This window comes from Mesoplodon bidens (genome assembly GCF_964165515.1).
Source record: "Mesoplodon bidens genome assembly, chromosome: 10".
NCBI classification, from domain to species: Eukaryota; Metazoa; Chordata; class Mammalia; order Artiodactyla; family Ziphiidae; genus Mesoplodon; species Mesoplodon bidens.
Genome location: NC_138172.1, coordinates 30,098,585 through 30,121,734, shown reverse-complemented (window position 1 = coordinate 30,121,734; position 23,150 = coordinate 30,098,585). Strand labels below are relative to the sequence as shown.

At 44.6% G+C, this 23,150-nt stretch overlaps 1 protein-coding gene and 1 long non-coding RNA gene across 20 annotated transcripts in view; one reads left to right on the top strand and one right to left on the bottom strand.

Annotated features, from left to right (window-relative positions):
* The window catches only part of LOC308623526, a 348,033-nt gene extending 327,088 nt beyond the window's left edge, over nt 1-20,945 (top strand). Inside the window, exon 4 of the long non-coding RNA XR_014016832.1 lies at nt 20,917-20,945. This is a non-coding gene — a long non-coding RNA (uncharacterized lncRNA). The remainder of the gene's footprint in view (nt 1-20,916) is intronic.
* The window catches only part of FHIT (fragile histidine triad diadenosine triphosphatase), a 1,470,392-nt gene that overhangs the window by 78,793 nt on the left and 1,368,449 nt on the right, over nt 1-23,150 (bottom strand). The gene's annotated exons all lie outside the window — the stretch shown is intronic.

Genomic DNA, 23,150 nt, shown 5'->3' with positions numbered 1-23,150 from the left:
CAAAATTCAAAGAGAATAAATTTCTGCTGTTTTAAACCACTCAGTGTGTCGTAATTTGTCCCAGTAGCCCTAGCAAACTATATAGAACACTCCCGATTCCCTCTTTTATACAATTGCTCAAACCTATTTTAAAAATGGAAAAGACATTAGCCCTGAAAATGCCATCTCATTATATTTGGAGTTCAACCTCTGAACAGAGCTTCAGAAACGAGTATAGTGTCCAGTTCCACTGACTTAAAAAGTGCTTTCTTTCTATGGACCGGGACTCATTTTATTTGTCTGGTTGTTTCTGTTTGTTTCCTGGTGAAGAGAAGGACTGGCCCTCGGATCCCTTTGTCTTCACATCCGCTCCTCCCTCTTCAGGATCCCTTCCCTTAGGCTGTCAAGCAGAGTCTTGTCCCTCACTGCTCATCCTCTGTGCCTCCTTCTCATTTCCCAGAGAGAGACCGGGACCTCAGAGGCAAGTGTGCACTGCGCTGGCTGAGCTGGGATTCCTCCATGTTGATTTTAACTTTTATCACATTATATGGGATCCCTCTGGTGGTTACTAAGAGACACGTCAGTTTTGAGAGATTAGAGGCAAACAAAAGAATCTTCAAATCCAGAGGATAAGGGACTCAGGGTTTACATGTTACTGCAAGGCAAACAGATGCTAGACTGCTCTGGGCGCCTCCCCAGGTTTGTGAGACAGCTCCTGGGGCCCGAGGAGGGTTCCATTTATCTAGGGTGTGAAAGGCTGCATGGGTGATCCTTGAAAGCATCATCGTTTGTGTTCATGGGAATAGTGGATGCAGAGCTGTCTGGCCGTAAATAAAACAGCACAGAGGATCCCAGCCACATCCAAGTGGTTTCTGGCTGCAGGGGCTCAGAGAGAGTGACAAAAAAGATTGAGGTGAGAGGTCCACGGGGACAGGATTACCAGACCTTGGCATGGGGCACGTTTCTGAGAATCTCATCAAATGTCTCCAAGAACAACTCCTGTCAGTGACCCTCCGAAGTCCGTCAAAGCCAGCCCCCTTTCTTATTTACAACTTCAGTAGAAAAGCATCTATCTGGCTGGACCCAACCTACTACCCCTTGGTTTGTAACAGTGAGAGAATAAGAAATCACTTACAAAATGAGCACATTTTCTTGACTGGCTGGGCAGTCTGAGTTGACACTGGTAAGGCTTTATTAAAATGCCTTTATGTTCTGAGATGCATAGATGTGTGAATTTCGAGCATATTCATCAGAAGACCTAAATTAATTGCTCTCTGCTGAATTGTGTAAAACACCTCCTTTCTGCTTCTCCACCCTCCCCGCCAAAGTACACTGAAAAGGTCAACAGCACTATCAAACGCAACACACTTCAACTTCCTTCCAAGCTTATAATTAAAGCTAATTAGTAGTTTTGGTAATTAGCACATGTAAGCTTTCTACTCTCTGAATTAATAAGACTTACTGAGGTTTTGAGCCAAGTAGACTTTTTTACTCCCTGGTTCTGAGTCCTGAGCTGCCTATGCTTGGTTAATTTAAAGCATGTCTTTTGAAAGTGGAATACGGGAAAAACCATTTCTTACCATGGCCCACCCTCAAGCCCAAGTGTGAGCTGGCGACAAGCAAAAGTGGAATTATCGTCACCGGATAAAATCAGAACCCCTTAGGGTCTCCAATAACTGACCAATCTCAGGCTCTCGACATGAAGCGGTTGTGCCCAATTACTACGGCACTTGCCCTCAACGCGCCTCCAGGTCACCCTGCTTCACTATGGCACCCATTGCCATGGTCACGCTGAACATGTCAAATCTTCTTTATTTACAGAATGCAGAGGTGATGGCTGTAGGGTACCAAGCAACCACTGCTCATTTTGGTTCAAGCAAAAAGCAAAGAGGAGAAAAAGCATTAGTCAAATCAGTTTCTGCTTATGTGTAGACAAAGCAATTCTCCAAATAGCTTCACGTGTCCTTTTTTTGGTCAGTGTGTGGGCATCCTGCACGCCCAGGCAGAATTAAAAGTATGTTTTTTTGTTAAGTCAAGAAATCAAATCTATATTCTATTAAAAGAAAAAAGCCTCGGTGATTTGTTTTCAGACTTTAGAAACAGTTTGAGAAAAATCTTCCATGGGTGAGCTCGTTTGTGCCCTCCCTCCACCCTAATCTCAGGAGGGGGTAAAGAAAGAGTGGCGGTTGCTCAGAGCGCCAGTCATTTTAATGCATGAGGGAAAGGAAGCGGTCATTTCTGCAGGAAGGGGATTACGAGGCATCCCTGGGTCACCGGAGTCAGTAGTTCTGATTTTAATGGCACAATGACTGCGGCCGTGATCCATCATGGGCAGTCGATGTTATTTAAGGGCAAAGACGCATTTGGTCCTGCGGATGGCTATGCTGTGAAGATGACTGGGGCTCTGTGTTTCCATAGCCTTTTGGGCCCAGTTCAGTGGCAGGCCTTGTCTCCCACTGACTGATCCCCGTTACAGGACGCACTTAAGTTCCATAAACAAGTGGTCCTCAACCAGGGGTGATCCTGCCCCCCAGGGGACATCTGGCAATATCTGGAGAGATTTGTGATTGTCACAGTTCTGGGGGTGGGGGGAGGTGGGCGGGGGTCGGTGAGAGTTCCTATTGGTATCTAGTGGGCGGCGGTCAGGGATGTTGCTAAACGTCCAACAATGCACACAGGACAACCCCCAACAACAGAGAATGGTCTGGCCTTGAGGGTTGATAGTGCTGAAATTGAGGAACCCTGATATAGAGGGTCTAAAGAGGGTCTGAGCCCCTCCCAACATTTACTATGCAAGAGCCAAACAAGAGCTTTCTTGCTTGATGGTGGACTCATCTTGGCCTTCTAACAATGAAAGGGAAGTGAGAGCTCCCCTGGAAGGGCTAGAGCTGAGCCAGGCGGAAAGAAACAGACACACCAGGGTATTCCAGGCACCCAAAAGCCAGTGCTGGGCGTTTTCACCCTGCAGCTCAGGCAGACATACTGCATTATGGATGAGCTCACACGCCATGGCAAACAGTTTAAGAACGATGCTTACGTTTAATGAATCCTAAGTGGTTTATTACTGAGGGTCAAGTTCCTGCTTCCTGTGGGAATTTGACATTTATGAGAAGTCCCGAGCATTAATTATTCAGCAGAGATGTCCTTCCTATGGAAATTCACCTTCCTGATACACTTAACAGCACTACCATTCCCTGTCTGCACCAGCCACTTTGTTGTTAATCCTCCAAGCATTAATTAAATAAAATTTACAACCGAGCCAGGATGCATCTACCTTCAAATATTATGCAAAAGACAGCTAAATACTCTATGATTTTTCCTGCTAGTAGCCAATCATTACCCATAGCTATTTACATTCTTCCTTTTGTTCTTTAAAGCATAAACCTGGTATCTCTTCCCACTGAGGAGAAAACTATGCTTAGTAATTAAATTATACCGCATTAAACTTACTTAAGTTCACCAGCAGGGAAAATTCCATGCCCCTGGGTTTCACAGTAACTCCTAATCACACTTGCAAGCCATATCTTTTCTGTGACTTGTTATAATTTTTGTTCCTGGAATTCCATTAAAAATGGTAATGTCATTACTCCTGTTAATGCTCAAAACCAACAGCATAATCCTGCATTTTAATTAGTGATTATAATTAATCATTATTTCATTAATGAAATGTTTAGTTGGTAATTGTCTTTGAGCACCTTACTCCCTAGGCTTATAAGCATTTCGTAACATCGAATGCACTTCCTCTTTCTGATGAAGTGGCACTGTCAACCTCATTTTATTTTAACACTCTCACGTGGCTCTGCATCTCAGGCCTGTGACATCGCCTGCATATTTACACTTAGGAAATGTGTGGCTTTTGGCTCTCGATCAGGTCTGCATGGAGGCTTAGCCCTCCCATGCTTCTCTTCCAGCTTACGGAGGCGGGTCAGCCTGCTCCCAGAGAGCACAACGTGGGAAGAGAAAAGTAATTCTTGGAACCCTTAGTTAATAACAAATGTGGGATCCAAATTCATGGATTTTTGAGAAAGGATAGAGCAAGGATTTGGAGGTACTCTTTAGAGCATGAAAGTTGATTTTAGAGCTTAAGGAATTAAGAATAAACTGGGAGGGAGGTGAAGAATTTCATACGAGGCAGGATTTTCGTTGATCCTTTTGCAATACCACAGATATTCTTATTTACTTGGATGGTTTTTTTGAGGAGAGGGGGGAAGCCTGTCTTCCCCATGAAAATGTAAACACCGAAGGACAGGAACCCATGTAGGCCTTGTACCCCATTGTATTCCTACCTCCTGGTGCAGTACACGGGATACACGCTACTCAACACCAGATGTGGAAGCAACTGTTGCAGGATTGCATGTGGTTAGGCCGTGGAGAGGGTAACTGAGGTACCAGAGTTCACAAATTCAGTTGTGGTTTTGTGATGTAAGTTGTTGGGCGCTAAGAGGGTAGCTAATTGGTGGACTCGCATGTTTGTGAGTGACCTGAGGTCCGAGCTGTCTCTGGGAATCCTAAAGGAAGACAGATTCATCTTAATGGCCTCCATGCAAAATACATTTTAAAATACGTATACGCTTGTATGTGCCTGCACGCACGCGTGCACACACATGCACACACACACACTTACCCACACCACACTGAGCACAGAGAACTATTACAGGAAGGGAAATCTGCTATCCTTAGCAAATTACACAAGGAGGGTTTGAGCAAAGGAAAGATGTGCTGCTGCTGTTTCAAGGAAGGAGTCACAGCTTCCGAGCGAAGCTGAGGTAGAACGTCAGGCTGGTTGGAGAACGCTCCATGTCTGTTACGTATTTCTGCCAAGCCAGTCAGAATCTTCCAAACATCTGGAAGAAATAAATGATGGCCAGCAGCTTGGCGTTGGCCCAAATGTCAGAGTTACATCCAGTGATGGTCTGAGGTGACAGAAAGACAGGCTCTGAGGTCCAGAGAGGGCCTTCTCACTGGCAATCCTTGAGGCTGCTGGTATTTTACAAAATGAAGACATGTCAGGACAAAGCTTATATTTTTGTCATATTTTCTGAATATCTGTATTTAAGTTAACGCTTTAGCACACATATACCGTATAACAACTCATATGGAAATATCAGCAAAAGTCAAAATGTGAGACCCTTTGTGACTGGGAGTGGGGGCCCGACTAGACTGCCACCCCTGTCTCCATGTGTGTTCTATTTCTTTCCTAGGCCATGTTGCCTCTAAAAATAATATTCTTCCCCATCCATCCATTCAATTTGTATAGAGCACCCGACTTGTGCCGGGAGCTTGGGAATGGAGTCCCTCCCTCATGGAGCTCCCAATCCGGAGCCCATATCCCTCTGGGTTTCCTGCCACTGGAAATCACCTTTTCTTTTCTAGCTCCCTTTGCTGACTCTCCACTTATCATCCGGTCTCACAAAGCCTACCGTGGTTGTGAGGGAATAAATATGAAAAAGCATTTAAGATCATTAGGCCCCAGAATGACACGAGCTCCTGCTCATGAGGTGAGAGCAGGACTATTAATACAAACAGGTGCTGTTTGCTGCACACTCCCCAGCTGTGGGTACTGTGCTGAGTATCCCACATGGATCGCTGTGCTTAGTCTGCTTCAGAGAAACTGGACTGGGCACAGTGAAAACCAGGAGCGGGTCCATTCCCAGTATGTCTAGGTCTATTACATGCTTTGCTGACTGCCTGGGGATGAGCTCTCATCTGTCTGTTAAATTCTGACTGGAGCTGGAGTCCAGACCATCGTGGGAAGAAAAGGAATATGTCCTCACAGAAGCCTCAGCCCAAGTCAAGCAGAAAGAGTGAGACAAGTCGACTCCATGAAAAAGGATGCCATCCTCTCAGAGCATACCAGAAAACGTTTTGCCATTTCTTTTTTTTTTTAGTTTTTGGCTGCGTGGCATGTGGGATCGAACCTGTGCTCCCTGCATTGGAAGCATGTGGCCTTAACCACTGGACCACCAGGGAAGTCCCATTTTCCCATTTCTAACTGTTCTCATTTAGGCAAACCCACTTGCCTGTTGAGCATGTCTTGCTGAACAAACAACAGCAAAGGCCTGCCCTGTCTGTGTGTCGGCCCTGTACCTGGGAGGCCATATTTCATGGAGATTGACAGCACAGGCTTGGCTGCAAACTGAATACTTGTGAGACGGCGGGCAAGTCAGCGAATCCCCCTGTGCCTCAGTTTCCTCATGTGTGAAATGGGGACAGCGAGGCCTAGGTCCCAGGCTTGCCGGGATGATGACATGAAATCATGAGTGTAAAGACATGAATGCCACACCTGGCATGTGGTAAGCACTCAGTTGTTAGCATATTGTCATGTTCAATATAACTGCTGCTTATTTGATGCAGTCCTTTTGCTTTCATTAAAAATTTAAACATCAACAAGGACAGCGGTCACAGTGGACTTAGGTTTTTAAGTCTGTGGGTTCCTACCTTGGTGTGATTTGAAAAGGAGGAAGGGACACTCCACATGATGTTCTGAAGTCCTGGGGAAAAACCCTGGGATCATGCTCACCTATTATTACCAGTGGAAACAATAACAGCCATTGCAGTGATCTAAATGTGTATTTTTTTCAGGCAGTGATAAGAGGTGGAAAGTAGAACACTGACTCACGCTAGAAGGTTGGGGCAGAGATAATAAAGTGCTAGACACACACATAGGGTAAGAAAACGGTCTTCTTCAAAGTTCCATAGCCATCATGCCCTTCCTAATACACCAGTCTTAACCCTCTCCTGAACTGTATTCCCTGTCTTAAGAGCAGGTTGCCCCCTATGTTCACATTTATACCCCCCTCAAGGATTGGCAATTGGTTTACACTCAGGAAATGTTTGCTGAATGAATACTCTGGGGATCTTTAGAAAATCAGCACACCCCGCCCCACAGTGGGATGACAGGGATTCTAGTGAGAAAACCAGAGTGGGACGGAGGGTCTCTTGCAAAGCACTTGTTCAAGGCTGGGGATGGACTCACAGGAAGTGGACCGACGTGACCCCGATCACTGATCTTTCAGTGAGAAAGATTCCCGGGGATCCAGCTGAAAGGTACAGACGGCTCCATATACACACAGCCTGCGTTCTCTGCAGAGCCCAGAGTCTTCACAGATCAGAGATTTAGCAGATGGTGTTTTTGCATTAATCGTCTAAATTACCATCTATAAGATCCTCTGTTTTCTAAAAACTTGTTGCCTTAAGCCTTTAAGATTAGAACTTAACTGAAATGCTTGTGTGGGCTGGTAGTGCACCTATTTTGCAGGTTCTCTGTCCCAGAGGGATTGTGCAGGGGATACGAGGAAAGTCAGCTGGCAACAGAACCTGGCCTGTAAGACTTTGGTTTCCGGTCTCTCTGCACTGCCTGCCAAACGGGTGGGGGACGGGTCTCTGAGCACTGCCCAGGAAGAGCAGCTTTGGTATGGTTTCCTGCACCGTGGCTACTACAGCATTAGGTGTCAGAAGACAGACAAGTTCTGGAGCTACCACAGGAGCGGTACCAGAAATCGTCCTCCAGTTTTTGAAAGGCACTAAAAAGCTTTTTTTCACATCCACGTCAGCTTCCAAAGCAACTTGTGATGCCACTTTCATTGGTTTTACTCACAGCAGTTTTTCTCTCCAATCCAAACTCCCCTTTCTTTAAAAGAAGAAAAGAAAAAGAAATCTAATAGTGCTTGTTTTACTGGCAAGAAATGAGGCTGCAGAGTGCTTCAGAGAGCCAGTACCACCAGAAGCTGAGGCGGAGAGCTTCTAGGGGATTCCAAAAAGGCAAGGGAAGGAGGGGGAAGGCGCAAAGGCAGAAGGGACGGGGGGAGGAACATACAGAGGAGAGTGTGGACACCCCCCTTGGGATCCTGAGCTGGCGGGGAGGGGAATTGTGATAGCAGGGGAGACATACCACGAGGAGGGCACTGTGTTAAGAGCTTGTATGAATTCTGGAAAGAGATAAAAAAGGCCTTTGATCCACTCCAAAGAGGGAGACAGAAGACTTCAAAGCAGGGTAACAACCTCTGGCATTTTGCCCTGCTTTAAGTACAAGGAGTATTCGCCTCGGACCAGCTTACCTCCCGCCCTAGCACACACACGTGTGACTGCTGCAGACACGCAATTCAACTTGTTCAGCTGCCCCAAGAACACAGTACATGCAAGGTTTGAGTGCATAAATACATGAGGCTGCCCGCTTCTAAGTGCGGTTACTTCACCGGCCCCTTCTGATGTGGAAGGCATCTCTGTCTAGGCCAGCTGCTGCTAAATACCAGGTTCCCTTACAAGATTCCAAAGGAGAGGGTGGCATTTTGTCTCCTGGACACCACAAGTCATTCACAGTAACATACAGCTAAATAATAGACCAAGGGGAAGAAATCTGATCTCCTCGAAGCCTTCTTTTGAATCTCAAAAATAAGAGTTTTCCTTTCTTTGGAGTCGGGTGGGGAGTGGGATGGGAATGTGCTTCCCATTCAAACACTCTCCAGCACAGCCTGGGAGCCCTGTATAAAAAGTAAAATTTGCTTTTATTAAAGCAAACAGATCTGCTTACGTGAGCACCACAGACATAACTGGGCAGACTTCTGGCTCCAGTGGACATAGGGAGTTACGTGGCGAGACCAGCCACCTCCTCCTGAAACAGAGCTGGTCCCCTGGATGGAGTTGGGGAGAGGCACAGGAATGCTTTCCTCCGCAGCAAGCCCCCCATGAAAGAAACTAGACGCCTCATCAGCACATATCTGAGATCAGCCCTCAACTTCTTATTTTTTTGCAATGATTCGTTTGTGTCAGAATCAGTAAAAATGGCAATGCAGAGGAGACAGAGATAAAAAGAAACATCCTGGAGAATTCTCGTGGTTATTTTTAAAATATTGTCTCTGTTGACTTGAAGTGGTATAGAAACAGTTCCATAAGCTGTGTTTTTTTGTGTTTTTTTTCCCCATTGCTTCTTAGAGTTTAAACATAGATCTTCTATCGGATACAACTTCTGTTAACAATATGGCCTACTGGGTTAGCAAAAGAACTGTTCTTCCCTTACAAGCTCTGGATTTGGGAGGGCTGCTACCTGTCTTGAGTCCCCTGTTCACAGTTCATTGTGGAAAGCATTATACTCTTAAGTTCTTTGCCAATCCTTTCCTGTAACACAAACTGAAATGACATGCTCATTTCTCTAGGTTCTTGCCTGGTTGGAACCACTGAAGTCCCAGAAATCCCTCATCTTAGCAACTGTGTCTCTGTTATTGTATATGAGATAATATGTTTGTCTGTGTTTCATATTGCTTTCTGGAGACTATAACCAGTGCTTCTTTACCATTTTATTTTTCTTAAAAAATATTTTCACTGATGCAAACAACTTATTCATATATTTGTATAGTAAAACTTTCAAACAGACGCAAGATTATAATCCCCTTTCACCACCCTGCCCCAGTCCTCTCGTCCCCTCCCTGGGGATAACAGTGTTACCAGATTGGCTCAAGTTCTTTTGGACATTTTTCTGTATATTTGCACAGATCTATGTATACAGTCATATGTCTTGTTTTTATTGCTACTGTTGATACATAAATAGAATCATACCATAGAATGGATGCTTCATGATGTATTTGCCCATTCCTTTATTGATGGGTTATATATTTTGCCTGTTAATTTGCTAACAATTTAGGTTCCATTTTGAACCAGGCTGGAGTTGTAAAAAGAATATGAAACTGGACCGGATTTTAGTCCAGCTCTGTCCCTAATGTCCAAGTGGTCTTGGGGAGCCACTGTCCTCCTTGGTTCAACACCTCCTCCTCTGTTGGGCGTCGGGGGTGAGTGCAGTGATCAGCCTGTCTGGCCACAGCCCCCAGTACTAAGGCCAGACTTCTCACACTGCAATCTGAGTGGCTTCATCCAATGGAAACATATTTATTGTGAAAAATGGGCCATAATCTCTGTTATCCACAGGCTTCTGCACTTAGCATCTTGCAGGTCTCATAGGGATCACTGCTGACACTACATTCTAACTCAAAGGTTAATGACTTGATGGACTGTGGAGCCTTCAGATGGAAGTTTCTCTTAGTCATGCAGAGGTTTTGTTTTAACTGAATTAGTTATCCATATTTTAAAATCAGGAGATTTCCCAGAAAAAAATGCAGTCTTATTACTTGGAAGAAAATCATATTTGACCAAACTAGGCCTGTACATCTGGGCCCAGAAAAGTTACTGGTTGTGTAGGAAGATGGATCTTTCATGCTTTAGAAAGATTTTGGTGGTGACTCAGACAATACGGGAAGCAGAAAAAGGAGAGAAAAAGGAATGATTTAGAGTGATTAAGGCAAGTATGGATCAGATCAGTTCCCCCAACCCACTCCCCTAAAGCTTCCCCAGCACTTCTAACGCTCCTTTCCTATTTTACTTTTCTCCCATCATTTCCACAGGCCAGCTGATATGCCTTATCTTTTACTTACGCATTCCATTTAGCGTCTGTCTCCCCTAATCCAGTATTAGGTCCATGAGCGCAAACATTTTTATTCCTCTTATTTCTTCTCCAATCGCAACATTAAGAATGCCTGGTACACAGCAGTCACTCAAAAAAAAAAGTTACTGAACTGATAGAAGATAAATGGGAGGATGGATGGATGGAGGTAAAGATGGGGAACACAGTCAGTTGGTGCCTAGTGCTGGCTGCCACCTTTAGGTGCGGCATTTGTCCTTCAGACAGCTACTCGTCTTGCAGCCCACACTCCTCCTTTAGGTTTCCTTCCTGGCTGACCCTTGAGGCATCTGGGCTTGAGATGCCAGCTCTAGGATCCCTTTATTGAAATATACTGAACTAGCTGACCAGGAATCAGCCCCCAGAGGGGGAACCTTAGCAGCAGGGATGGCGACCGGAGTGAGGTGAGTGAAGCACCCAAGGCACAACATTTAAGGCTGCAGGTGCCTCATTCTTAGGGAGGCACTCATGCTCAGGGGTGTGCAGGTGCAGGGTTGACATCCGCACAACCCTGAGAGAAAGTGCTTCTTTAACGTTTATTTCCTGGGCACCTCACCTGCCTTCACCCTAGACCCGACCTGACTAGCAGACCCCACAGAAAGACAGCCACAGCGTGAATGCTGGTCCATCCCTGCTCGGTGCAGGGGGCCCGACGGGCACAGTAACACGGAGATGTTTCTGTTCTTGAAGAGAATCACAGTCTGTCTAGTGTGGGAGGCACCTGTGCATACACTTAATGAGAAAAAGAAGATAACAAGCATGAGCCTTATGAACAAATCATTAAAGCACAACAGAGGAGAAAGAAAGAAATTTAGCCAGAATAGGTGAGAGTCTTAGAAGAAATAATATTAGAATAGAGCCAGAGAAAAATGAGCAGAATTTCTCCAGCTAGAGAAGAGTTAGGGGACTTCCCTGGTGGTCCAGTGGTAAAGAATTCGCCTTAGAATGCAGGGGACGCGGGTCCGATCCCTGGTCGGGGAACTGAGATCCCACATGCCGCAGGGCAACTGAGCCCGCGGCCTCAACGAGGGAGCCCGTGTGCCTCAAACGACAGAGCCCACGCTCTGGAGCCCGCACGCCACAACTAGAGAAGAGAAAACAACCCACGCGCTGCAACTAAAAAAGAGAAAACCCGCGCGCCGCAACTAGAGAAGAGAAAACCCACGCGCTGCAACTAGAGAGAAGCCCGCACACCTCAGCGAAGATCCCGCACGCCACAACTCAGACCCGACGTAGCCGATACAATAAATAAAATAGAGAAGAGTTAGGAGGGACACTCCACGCACATGAAGCTCTATGTGCAAAGGCAAGGACGCAGGCATGTGCATGGAGGCCCCGAGAACAGCGCCCACAACCTGGGTGTGGCGTTTACGAGCCGACTGGCTGGAGGAGAGGCTGGGCAAGTGGGTTAGGACAAGGCGCCGAAGAACAAAACACATTGCCAGGCTAACGTGTTTTCATTTTATACCCTCGGTGTTTCTCAGGGTATGATCTTTGGACAAGCTTCTCTGAATCATCCAGAATGGTTCTACAACACTTGATTCCTAGGCATCCCTGCAGAACCTAATGGAGCTCTAGGACTGCAGCTCAGGAATTTGCTTTTTTAAAAGAGTTCTCCAGGTGGTTCTTACTTCTGCTAATCTCCGAGAAGCACCGGTTGAAAGGAGCTCTGTTCTCCAACATATCTGTTTGTTTGAATCACCCGAGGAGCTCTGACACTATGCGCATACCCCGGGTTTAGTCCACTGCTGCTGACTCTGAGCCACAGCCCACAGAGCCTGAAATGCTTACCACTGGCTCTTCACAAACATCTGTGGATCTCTGCTTTAGCAAGATCCTGGTGGTGATACAGAGACTGGGGCCAAGGGGACAATTTAGAATGATGAGGGGTGTATCAATCAGGGCAAGGGAAAAGAGGAAGGTGAGCGGCACACCGAAATGGGATCCACAGCCCTTTCTGGCTAACTGATGTATGAAGTAAGAGTTAGAGAGGATTCAACAGTTTCTTATTTCCAACTTGGGGCTTAGGGGAATGCCATTAACCAAGATGAGGATCGTGAAAGGAAAGATGTTGATGACAAGGTGAATAGAATCCAAGTTAGGGAATTTCTGAATTCAAGGCACAGATAAAGATGCCTAGGAAACAATGAGAATATGAACCAATCCTCAGGAAAGAGGTAGGGGCTGAAGATAAAGACTAAGGGGCCACCGTCTAGGAATGGGAGCAGAATTCATGGACCAGACCAGATCAGACCACACGTGGAGGCAAGTGGGTGAGGAAGAAATTCTGAGAAACCCCATTGGTTAAGGGGCTGGCAAAGGAAAAACCTAAGAAGGAGTAGTGAGATGGGTGGGAAAAAAATAAATAGGAATAATATTTGTGGAAACAGAGCAACTGATACTGGCTTTCACGGGTGGTCTTTGCTGGCCTTACCATGGAGAATGCACTGGAGACCGCGTGCCTCCTGCCAGCTTCCTGTGGAGACATCCATGGAGAACCTCCACCACCCATCATCTGCAAAGAGACAGCTGCAGTTTTGCCTTCTCAAGTGGTCTCCTCACACCTACCCCCTGGGAAGTACAATATGATTTTCCCACAGAGCAGATGGGATGCTAGCTGGGGTTGCCCCTGCCTTGCCGAGTTCTCCCTCAGTTCAGCTCTGACAGTGCCTGGTAGAGCAAACACGGCTGGCACACTGATGCCCAGCGCCCAGTAGCCACTGAGCCAGCCCTGCCCGTGCCCACGTGGTACCAACCGACAAAGCATTTGGTGCCAAGATTGGAACTGTTTCCTTTTGCTCCCAATTCTTAGACAGTCACCTGCTTCATATATTTGGGGGGAGAGAGAAGAGAGAGAGAGAGAGCAAAGGAGAGAGAAAGAAGGAGGGAGGGAGTTAAAGAAAAAGGGAAGGAAGAAGAAAGGAAAGAAGAGAGGCAGAGTGTTGAAATTGACCGACCGGCAGAGGAGCTTAGGGCCCTGGCCCTGGGGATTGACCTGCATGGGCCGTGTAGCCTTGAGGGCTTTTATGTATACTGAAGGCACCAGCATATGCTAGGCCTCTATCGCAATACCTGACACCTTCTGAGCGCTCAATACGTGCCTGCTGTAACTATAGTTTTGAATATCCAGGGAAAGCAGGTCAGCCTCTGAAACGATAGACCCTTTGGTAATTTTCACACAGCCAGGCAGCAAAATTCATGTTAAACAAGTTAGGGGAAATCCATGTAATACTGCATTCTTTTTGCACTCTCAGTCGCAAGAGTATTTGGCTTGGATAAAAGCTGGTACTTCAAAAGTAGTAACTTGCTAAAGGGAAATGTGAACCTACCTTCTTTTGGGGAGATATGGTGAGTGTATCAAGACTATGAAGATCCACTGTGTTTTATCAATATGTTGAGAGTAGTTTAAATGTCCAATGATAGTTTCCAGCTTCTAACTTTTCTCTGACTGCCCCCCAGCCCAGCCCTTTTTTTCCCCACTGCTCTTTCCTTACTCCTTCCATCCACTCCTCTCCCCATCCCATCTGTGGTGGGCAAATTTCTTTGTTGAGGCTGGTGGGGGTCGTCTTCCTAAGCCTTTGAAAATTTCTCTTAGGAAGCTCCGCTGTTAGGATTTTCCAGCTAGTTCTGCAAAGGTGCTTTCAAAGAACTTTTGAAATCTGTAGCTGTGTGTATGTTTTGGTAAAAGTACGCAAAGGTTTTGCTTGTTTGGTTGGGTTTGCTGTTTGAAGTGTTGCAGTCTCCCTCTGCGGCCTCCTACCATCTTCTGACCGGCCTGTCAAGAGCATCCCTTCCTGCTGACTTGCAAAGAGCTTGATTCTTTGTCAATAGTGCATATGCTGCTGTATTGTTGCCTGTTTGCTTTAGTTCATATTTCTTCTCTGGATGGATTTTCTATGAAGATCATCCCTACTTGTTTGATCTTTAATTTCAGATCTTGTCATTTTCTTTTCAAACATGCTTTTTTTAATGGATGTTTCTTTTGGCAGAACAGCTTCCTGTGGGCCTCAGAGGGTGTTAATGGCACTTTCATTTACTATCATAGACAACTTCAATTTCTAGGGGGACAGTCAAGTTCTGCTGTGGTTCAGAGGAGAAATAAATCCTCTTGCAACTCTGGCCATTTTATTTCACTTCTGTGGCCTCAGAGAGGGAGAGAACCTGAGAGCATTGGCCACATCTGTCCACAAAGATTTCTCCATTATTAATTTGCAGCCCTGGAGTATTGACATTTCCCCAGCCTGGAGCACTGAACACTCAGAAAAATGCTCAGGCTCACTCATCTAATTCATTGGGTCTGTAGAAGAATGAAACTATGTCTAAGGCACACACACACAGTTTAAGGAACAGGCTTTGAAAGAAGGCCTCAGTTTAACTTACATCAGTGAGTCTGATTCTAGAGAGGACCAATGGCTCCCATGGGGGCCTTTGGTGGAGAAGGAGCACAAGTCAATGGACTGAGACTCTGTTGGTCCCAGAAAACCATTTGCCCAATCTGCCCTGGGCAGGCTTTGAGAAAGCCCCCAACCAGAGTGAGTAGTCTGAATTGATGGAGCGACTGCATCCCAACACAAGAAATTCTGAATATTCTTTGCTTATTTTAATGACCATTTTACATGGCTATTTTCTATCCATCTATCCTGCCAGCCATCCACTCACCCATCTGTCATGAGTGGTAATGCCCTAGGGCTGCTTTCTTCCTTAAAATAAGGAATCTTAACAGCTAACCTAGTAGAACTCATTCCACTATCCTGTCACAGTCTTGAGCATCTTCCAAAACGTGAATCCTTCAGCTATTTCCAATTTAGTTCCACAATATGTTTCCATATCCAGAATTGAGGGTGTATCCATATCTCACTCAATTTTTCTTGTCTACTCTGAACCCCCTATTTTAAGACTGCAATACACCTCTTTTCCTCAGCAATCCCATTGACCTTAACCTGCTTGCTATTCTATTACACTTACCACCTCCCAGCCTAATATGTACTGTGTTCCTTTATTATATTTATGGCTTACTGCCTACTTCTAGCGTGTCACCACCATGAGGTTAGGGATGTCTGACTGCTCACTGATATATTCTAAGTGTGACACATGGTATGTGTTTGATCGATATGTTTGACTAAGTCTCAGGCTCTAAGAGGATACGACCCTCCAGCACTCTACCCAACGCCCAGAATGTTTCCCAACTCCTCTGCTGGCATCATGGGTGAGACAAATCCTCAGTGTGCGAGTCTCAGACGTGCTGCAGGACATCTGGCATGCCTGACCCCTGCTCCCCAGCTGCCAGCAGACCCCCCCACCCCCACGATCAATGCAACAATTAAAAACATCCCTGCACCTTTCCAAATTCCCCTCATGGCTCTGGTAAGGCTTTGCTTGATAACTACTGCAAGTCTTGGCACAAAACTATTTTCTCACACTGGAGTTCTACTTAGCGAATAATTTGTCCACTTTATGTCATCTTAGGGGCCCTCTCAGAGATGATACACTTTCCTACCTCATTCAACAGACTTCAAAATCCTTTCACACAATTAAAGACAGTGATATTTTACAGTAAAACTCAGCTGTCGTACATGCTTTCTATGTCAGCCATTAACAAACCAGTAAACCAATATTGACTAAGTGCTTTGGAGTCTGACTCCATGCTGTGCAGTGTACATTTTTAAGCACAAATGACACCCTGCCCACCAAGGCTGTGCATGTGCAGGACTACTGGAAGTCAGCATCTGATCGAATCCTTTCCCACAATTTAGGCAAAAGCTAGGCACTGCAGTCAGAGAACAAGTCTGACTGATTTCTTTTCACTGTGCTGGTCAGTTATTCACCTGTGATGGACAAACTGATGAGTAAAACTGGAATAACATAGTCCAAGAGAATGACATCTAAAGTCAGTGGTGGCAAAAATAACAGACATTTCTATGATAGAAGGTCAACAAATAATTACGGATTGTCTACTGGATACAAAGTACTGTGCTACAGGACACCAAACGATGTGGTAAACGTGGCATCAAATGTCATTCTGCTGGGTGACAATGAAACATGTGCACGAATACGAATACTCACATAACTGCCGATACTGAGAGTAGCCATACGAAATGCCTGACATGCTGTATCTTAATTAATAGCTGACATGGATACTATAGGTACCTACTTTATAGATGAGAAAATTAGAACTCAGAGAAATAAAAGAACAAGGTCTCACTCAGCTGGGAATTGGTAGGGCCACTACTAAAGTTCAAGTTTGTCTGATGCCCAAGAGTTAACTACGATGTGGCAAAGTAACTTTTTTTGTGGCCTGCAATTTTCAGTTTTTGTATACTTTGGTTGTATTGGAACAAACACAAGGAGATAGATAATACATATATTTTTTTAACTCTCTTTTTTTAAAGTAATGTGTGTTGAAGTGCTCTCTACCTTACAGTCCATGTAAATCTCTATAGCTCTAATAGGTTGGCCCCCACAAATTTGACATTTGATCATACACTGCCCATCTTGAAATTAATTACAACTCACCATATTAAAGAAGCACTTAGAGATCCATCTCTATTCCATTTGAAGAGACTTATATAGGAAACCTTTTTTGAAAAGCAGAGTATCCCTATTATTATAGTTTCTTTTTACATAACCTTTTCAACCTAGATTCAGGTAACTACCTGTCTCTCCCACCAAAGGAGAAGGGTCCTGCATATTACAACAGGCAAAAAAGGCTTCTAGGAAATAAAATATTTTAAACTGATTCATTACAATTTTTCAAATTTTCTTGAATTTTCAAGAAAATCAAGGAAACCTTTTTGATCTTTCCTAAAATTAAAATGAAAAGTCAAACTGGCAACATCATTGAATAACACAAGTGTGTAATTCTGTGAACAAGGTAGAATCATAAGCAATTATTTGGTGTTTCAGGCAAAGAAACAGTTGTTTCATTTGCTTTTTCATTTTTGAACTCTACTGTCAGACTGTGATCCTTTTTTCTATCTTCATATAGCTTTTTGAAAATGATCATCAAAAACATGAAACAGAAATAAACTACATTTTCTTGGCCTCCAGGGTTGAAGACATTTTCCACTTGGCATACAACCCTAATAAGTAGGAAAATCTAGAATGAAAGTTACAAGTGTTGCTTCAGTAACTTCTAAGAAATCAATATAATTGTGGTTTTCTGCTACAACTCTCAAGGAACATTTGATGGATCTCTTAGTCACTGACAGCTCTCTTCCCACTCTGAAGCAGAGCTATCTTGGCCCAGGTTATGTGCCTACATCTTTTTAAAGAGAGATGCAAAGTTCCCAGACAAGTAACTAGATATGACATGTTCCATAGACTTTACCAAGCACTTGCCTGACTTCTTGGGCCAAATTCCATTAAGGCTTTGGGTGAAGAAAATTAGCTCACCACTCATTGAAAACCAATATTTCAATGATACCCTTGGTTAAGGTAGATTAATGGGAAAATCTCTTTCTAATACTATGTGATGTTTTAAAAGTAAGCGATTTGTTGAGTTTTTGCACTTGTAAGGGATAGAGGGTTTTTTCTTTAAACCAACAGCTATACACACACACACAGACACACACACAAAACACCAAGTCACCTAGCTAATAAGCAAGACAATTTACTCAATTCATTTGATATTATATAGACTTCCCAAGAAAGAAAATCTTACGTCTTTTAAGCCTCTCTAGTTTAATCACTATGCCTATGAAGAAACAACCATAAAATAAATAAAAGATGAAACGTGGATGCAGAGTTATGTTTATTTTACATGTATATGACACCCACTGATACCAAGAAGTAGGTGATGGTTAATTACAATAATCACTCCAGGTCAGTTAACTAACATGGAACTAACAACATGAATTTCTGTGGAAACGGATACTGAGTGGGTAGACAACCTTTGCATAATTAAAGATATATAATTCTAGTGCCTTGGCCTCTGAAATTTATCTTTGTTCTATGTGGATGTATATGGATCTAACTAAAGGATTCATATCCACAAGTCAAGATCTCAGGCCAGGGAAGTTAAACATGTGATTTCCCTAGGGTTCCCCTATGTTCATGGGCATCTACGCTCCCACATCTCTGTACCAGAAGCAGGAGGATGTGAGAGACCAAGGAGCCCTCAAATTCAAAATCAGGCCTGTAGGAAAAAACATGCAAGACTCAGCCAGGAAGGTCTATGCCTCCTCGTCCTCTCACACTATCTTAGTTACAGCATTTAGAGCATGCATGATCTGATGGCCTTCACCATCCTTGGAAAGTAGAATTGATTAGGTATTGTGGAAGTGGCACTGACTGCTCCCTGAATATACACATGCTCGGCTGCATTTCCAAGTCCCTTGCAGAAAAGGGGCCCACTCTGACCTGTTCTGGCCAATGGATTCTGGGATTCTGAGTAAAAATACTACAGTAAGGACTAGAGAATTTAAGAGCCAGCACACGACCCGCTAGGTCTTTCTTTCTCTGCCTCAGTGACATGGAGGACGCATGAGCAGATGTCAGAACTGTAAGGTGCAGAAGACTGGATCCCTTGTAAAGGAGCTGGCCCTGGAGAGCCACCAGTGCCTCCACACAGTTTGGGAAATGAGCTGTATGTGTTATGCTACTAAAATTGAGGAAAGGTAGTTCTAGAATAGGGTAGTTCACCCTAATCATCTATAGCACCTATTAAGATAATCAAAGTAATCAGAAGTACTACAGTAGGACACACATGCTAAACAGGAAACATTTATTTTCATACCTTTTCCAATGGAAGAACTCCAGACCCACGTGCCACAACTACTGAAGTCCGGGCGCCTAGAGCCCGTGCTCCCCAACAAGAGAAGCCACCGCAATGAGAAGCCCACGCGCTGCAACAAAGAGTAGCCTCTGCTCACCGCAACTAGAGAAAGCCTGCGCACAGCAATGAAGACCCAAAGCAGCCAGGGACTTCCCTAGTGGCGCAGTGGTTAAAAATCCACCTGCCAATGCAGGGGACACAGGTTTGAGCCCTGGTCCGAGAAGATCCCACGTGCCGCAGAGCAACTAGGCCCGTGTGCCACAACTACTGAGCCTGCCCTCTAGAGCCTGCGAGCCACAACTACTGAGCCCATGTGCCACAACTACTGAAGTCCTCACGCCTAGAGACCGTGCTCCACAGAAAGAGAAGCCACTGCAATGAGAAGCCCGCACACCGCAACGAAGAGTAGCCCCCCCCTCCGCAACTAGAGAAAGCCTGCATGCAGCAATGAAGGCCCAACACAGCCAAAAATAAATAAGTGAATAAATTTTTTTAAAAAATGAGATGATCAACATTCCAAGGCGGAAAGAAGGAAATTCAAAGGAATTTTTCATTTTCATGGGGTAAAATCTGGGAATGAGTATTATATATGACTTTGACCAAGACACTTTCAGATACTCAGAGATATCCTTAATGCTAAGTAGATGCATACTTGGTCCCCTGTTTAAGGACTCTGAAATGTGCCTTGTCAAAACTGTTTCCTGAAAATGTTACATTGCAATTAGAAAAGCAAAGTTCGTTGAAAAATCTCTGGGATTTTACAGCATGCTGTTTTCTTCAACAGGCCTAAAATTAATCATTAGAAAAACCTTCCAACTCTCCCATTCTTCCATAGTCTAAATCCTAAAAACAACATCATAATTCTGCAGATATAAATTCGCTCGTTATCTGTGGACCAGGTCAACCACAGCACAGACAGCCAACCCCAGCTGACCTCTGAGCGGGGCCTTTGGTAAAGGAAGAGCACGGGCCCTCAAAGAGCCTTACAGTCAAGCTCTCTAGTGGTTCCAATCCTGCAAGCAGCCAACCTTTATAATTGGGCCATTTGTTCACTGGGTGATTTATACACAATGTGCACTCAAGACTGGTGTTCTCAGAATAGCGTGCCTGCTTTCCCCCAGCTGCACAGGATGAAGCAGGATGGGGGCGCCTGCATTTACAACCAGTCCAGTCACTCTGGTCCCAAAGAAACACTAATGTGAGCTGTAGTTCTGTGTTATTGCAAGAAGCATCCTCTGTAATGTTAAGAGCCTGGGCTCTGGAACCAGCCTACCTGGGCTGAAAGACCTACTTTACCTCTTCCTAATTATGTCATCCCGGCAAGCTACTAATGACCTGTGAACCTTAGTTACTTCATCTGTAAAATGGGAGGACGGGGGGGGGGAGTTTATAATCCTACCCACCTGTTAGTGGTTCTTGTAAAGATGTGCTTGAGAAGAGCTCAGAAGCCTGGCACAGAGAAGGCATTCAGTAACTGTTAACCATGTTGTTGAGTATTACTGATAAGAAAACGTCAGTGATACATTATTGATAGAATTATTTTCATCTTCATTATCTATGGTGACGGTGATGATATGATGATGATGATGATGATAGTAATAATAATCACTTCCTAAGTGCTTGCCATGTGCTCAGCACTCTATTAAGAGCCTTATGTGGATTATCTCACTGAATCCTCAGGGCAACCATTTAGACTATTATTATCTCCTTTTGACAGATGAAGGCATTGAGACTCAGAACAGTTACGAAGTGTGCTCAAATCCAAGAGGTAATGAAGCCAGAAGAGAAGCCAGGCAGTCTAACTCCGGAGCCCTTGCCTTTTGTCACTACCCACACTCCTGTATGTACCGGAACACAGCCACAGCCGTTAGCCGTCCTGACACTGACTCAGCGCCACGGGACTGCTTCACAGGAGTGAGCCAAAACTTACTTAAAATACCCCAGTTGCCAGCAGCAAGAACCTGCTAGAGAGCTTCAGTGTCTGAGTGTCCTGCCTCCTTAATTCAAAATCGGGGTAATAGGAGATGGGAATTCTGCCTGGAAGCAGACCATTTATGGTGGGAAGGGGTGAGGCCGTGCAAAACACAACTGCCAGAGGTACAGGGAGGGCTTCAAGGGTATTGCTCTTCTTTCAGTCCTAGCCTGGGATTCAGTTTGTGGCCAAAAGCTGATGGGGTTTATCCTGTAGCCATGGAGAGTGGAGCCAACGGTGCCTTTCATCCCCTGCTCCTACCGCCCCTTAGTAGCTGTCTTCATCTCTTCTTCCCTCCGCCCTGGTATTTTAACCAGTTATCCCCTTGCCCAGTGCTCACCCGGTGATCAGCTTGCTCCCCTGTTCAGTTTAGAAATTCTAAGCTCACAGAGAGAGCCCAGATGTCCTCTGCCCTGTTGGGGAAAGGCCTTGGCCACTCCTATGTCCAAGTCTAGTTGGCCAGGCCTGTCCTTCACCACACTGAATACTTCATTTCATTCTAGTCTTTTAGAAGACATGGCTGATTTGTGGGAACCACTTCATGCCAATATTAGCATTAGAATATTGAGCAGTTTCTCCTCAGTTTCAGGAGCCATGGGGGCAAGACAAGGGGCAAAAGTTACTTTTCGATCTTCCCAGTCATTTCTCAACCACTGAGTCAGAGAGAGGTTTATCTTCCATAACTTAATCCCCACCTCACCGTGGTAGGTGGTATTTTTTTCCCCAACTATCTGTTCTTGCTCTAGGAGAATTATACATCCCCACTTTATCTGTGGCTTTCCACCGCATTGTCAGGCTTGGCCACGTGACTGTCTTTGGCCAATGCGATGTAAGCAGATGTGAAATACCCACGTCCAAGCAGAAGCTGTAAATGCAATTCCAAGGCTTAACTCATCCTTTTGCCCTTCTGTCCTCTGCAGTGAAAGCAGCGTGGCCCAGATCAGGGCTCCTCCAGCCTGGGTCTTGGAATAAAGAGACATACACAAGAGCAGAGGCAGGCAGAGCCACTGCCAACCACAGACTGGTGAGAGAGAAATAAATACTTGTTTATTTGGAGGTTGTTTGTTACTGTAGCTAAGGGTAATACACAAAATATTCAACAGCAAGAGCTTGGTGCCCACGCAACACACCAAGAGACAGACGGGAAAAGGAGGCAGCACGGTAGACTGGTCACACATACTGGCTGAGAGATGACCCAAGTTCAAGTCCTAATTGACCCATTTACATTAGACGAGTTCTGACTCCAATGTCCTTGTTCCATTCATGATGTTTTATAAAGATTAAATGAGACAATGCACTAGAGGTGCTTTTCACTGTGCCTGGCAGAGAATATGTGTTAAACAATTGATTGATAGAGATATGCACACCTAGAAAGACTTATCAATGCATAAATCTATAAAGATCTATATCTCTATATAGTTATATAAAATTAAAATTTAATTAAATAAATGATTGGAAATCAAGTAATCAGCCAAGCTCAACAAATTACCAAATAGTTTTAAATTAATCAATACGTTGTAGTGTTGGTGGTTTTCCTGTTGTTGTTTTGCTAGACTGAATTTGATCAACCTAATTTTATCAAGGTATGTAAACCTTGTTCTGTAAACACCCCAGTCTACTGTTTTCACAGAGACAATCTTTCCCTAAGAGTTACAATCTGCTCTTGCCACACTGATTGTGTGGATCAGAGGCCCTCGTAGTTACATCAGCCTGGGCCAAAATAGTCTTTATGATAGATTTTGCACTTCCCTTTTTAATGGACTAAGCTTTTAGGATATGGATAATGGTTTGGAAGTCAAAACAAGATCTGAAAATTTGTTTAGGTGCAGAAGAAAGTGAGAATGATGATATTCCTGTTTTTCATCATTGGAGTTCTCTATCTCGTCCTATCTATTCTATCCAATGAAGTTTTGCACTCAATATGAATCTCTCCTAATCTTCACTCACCTTCATAATAAGAAGAGTCCTTGTGTGGATCA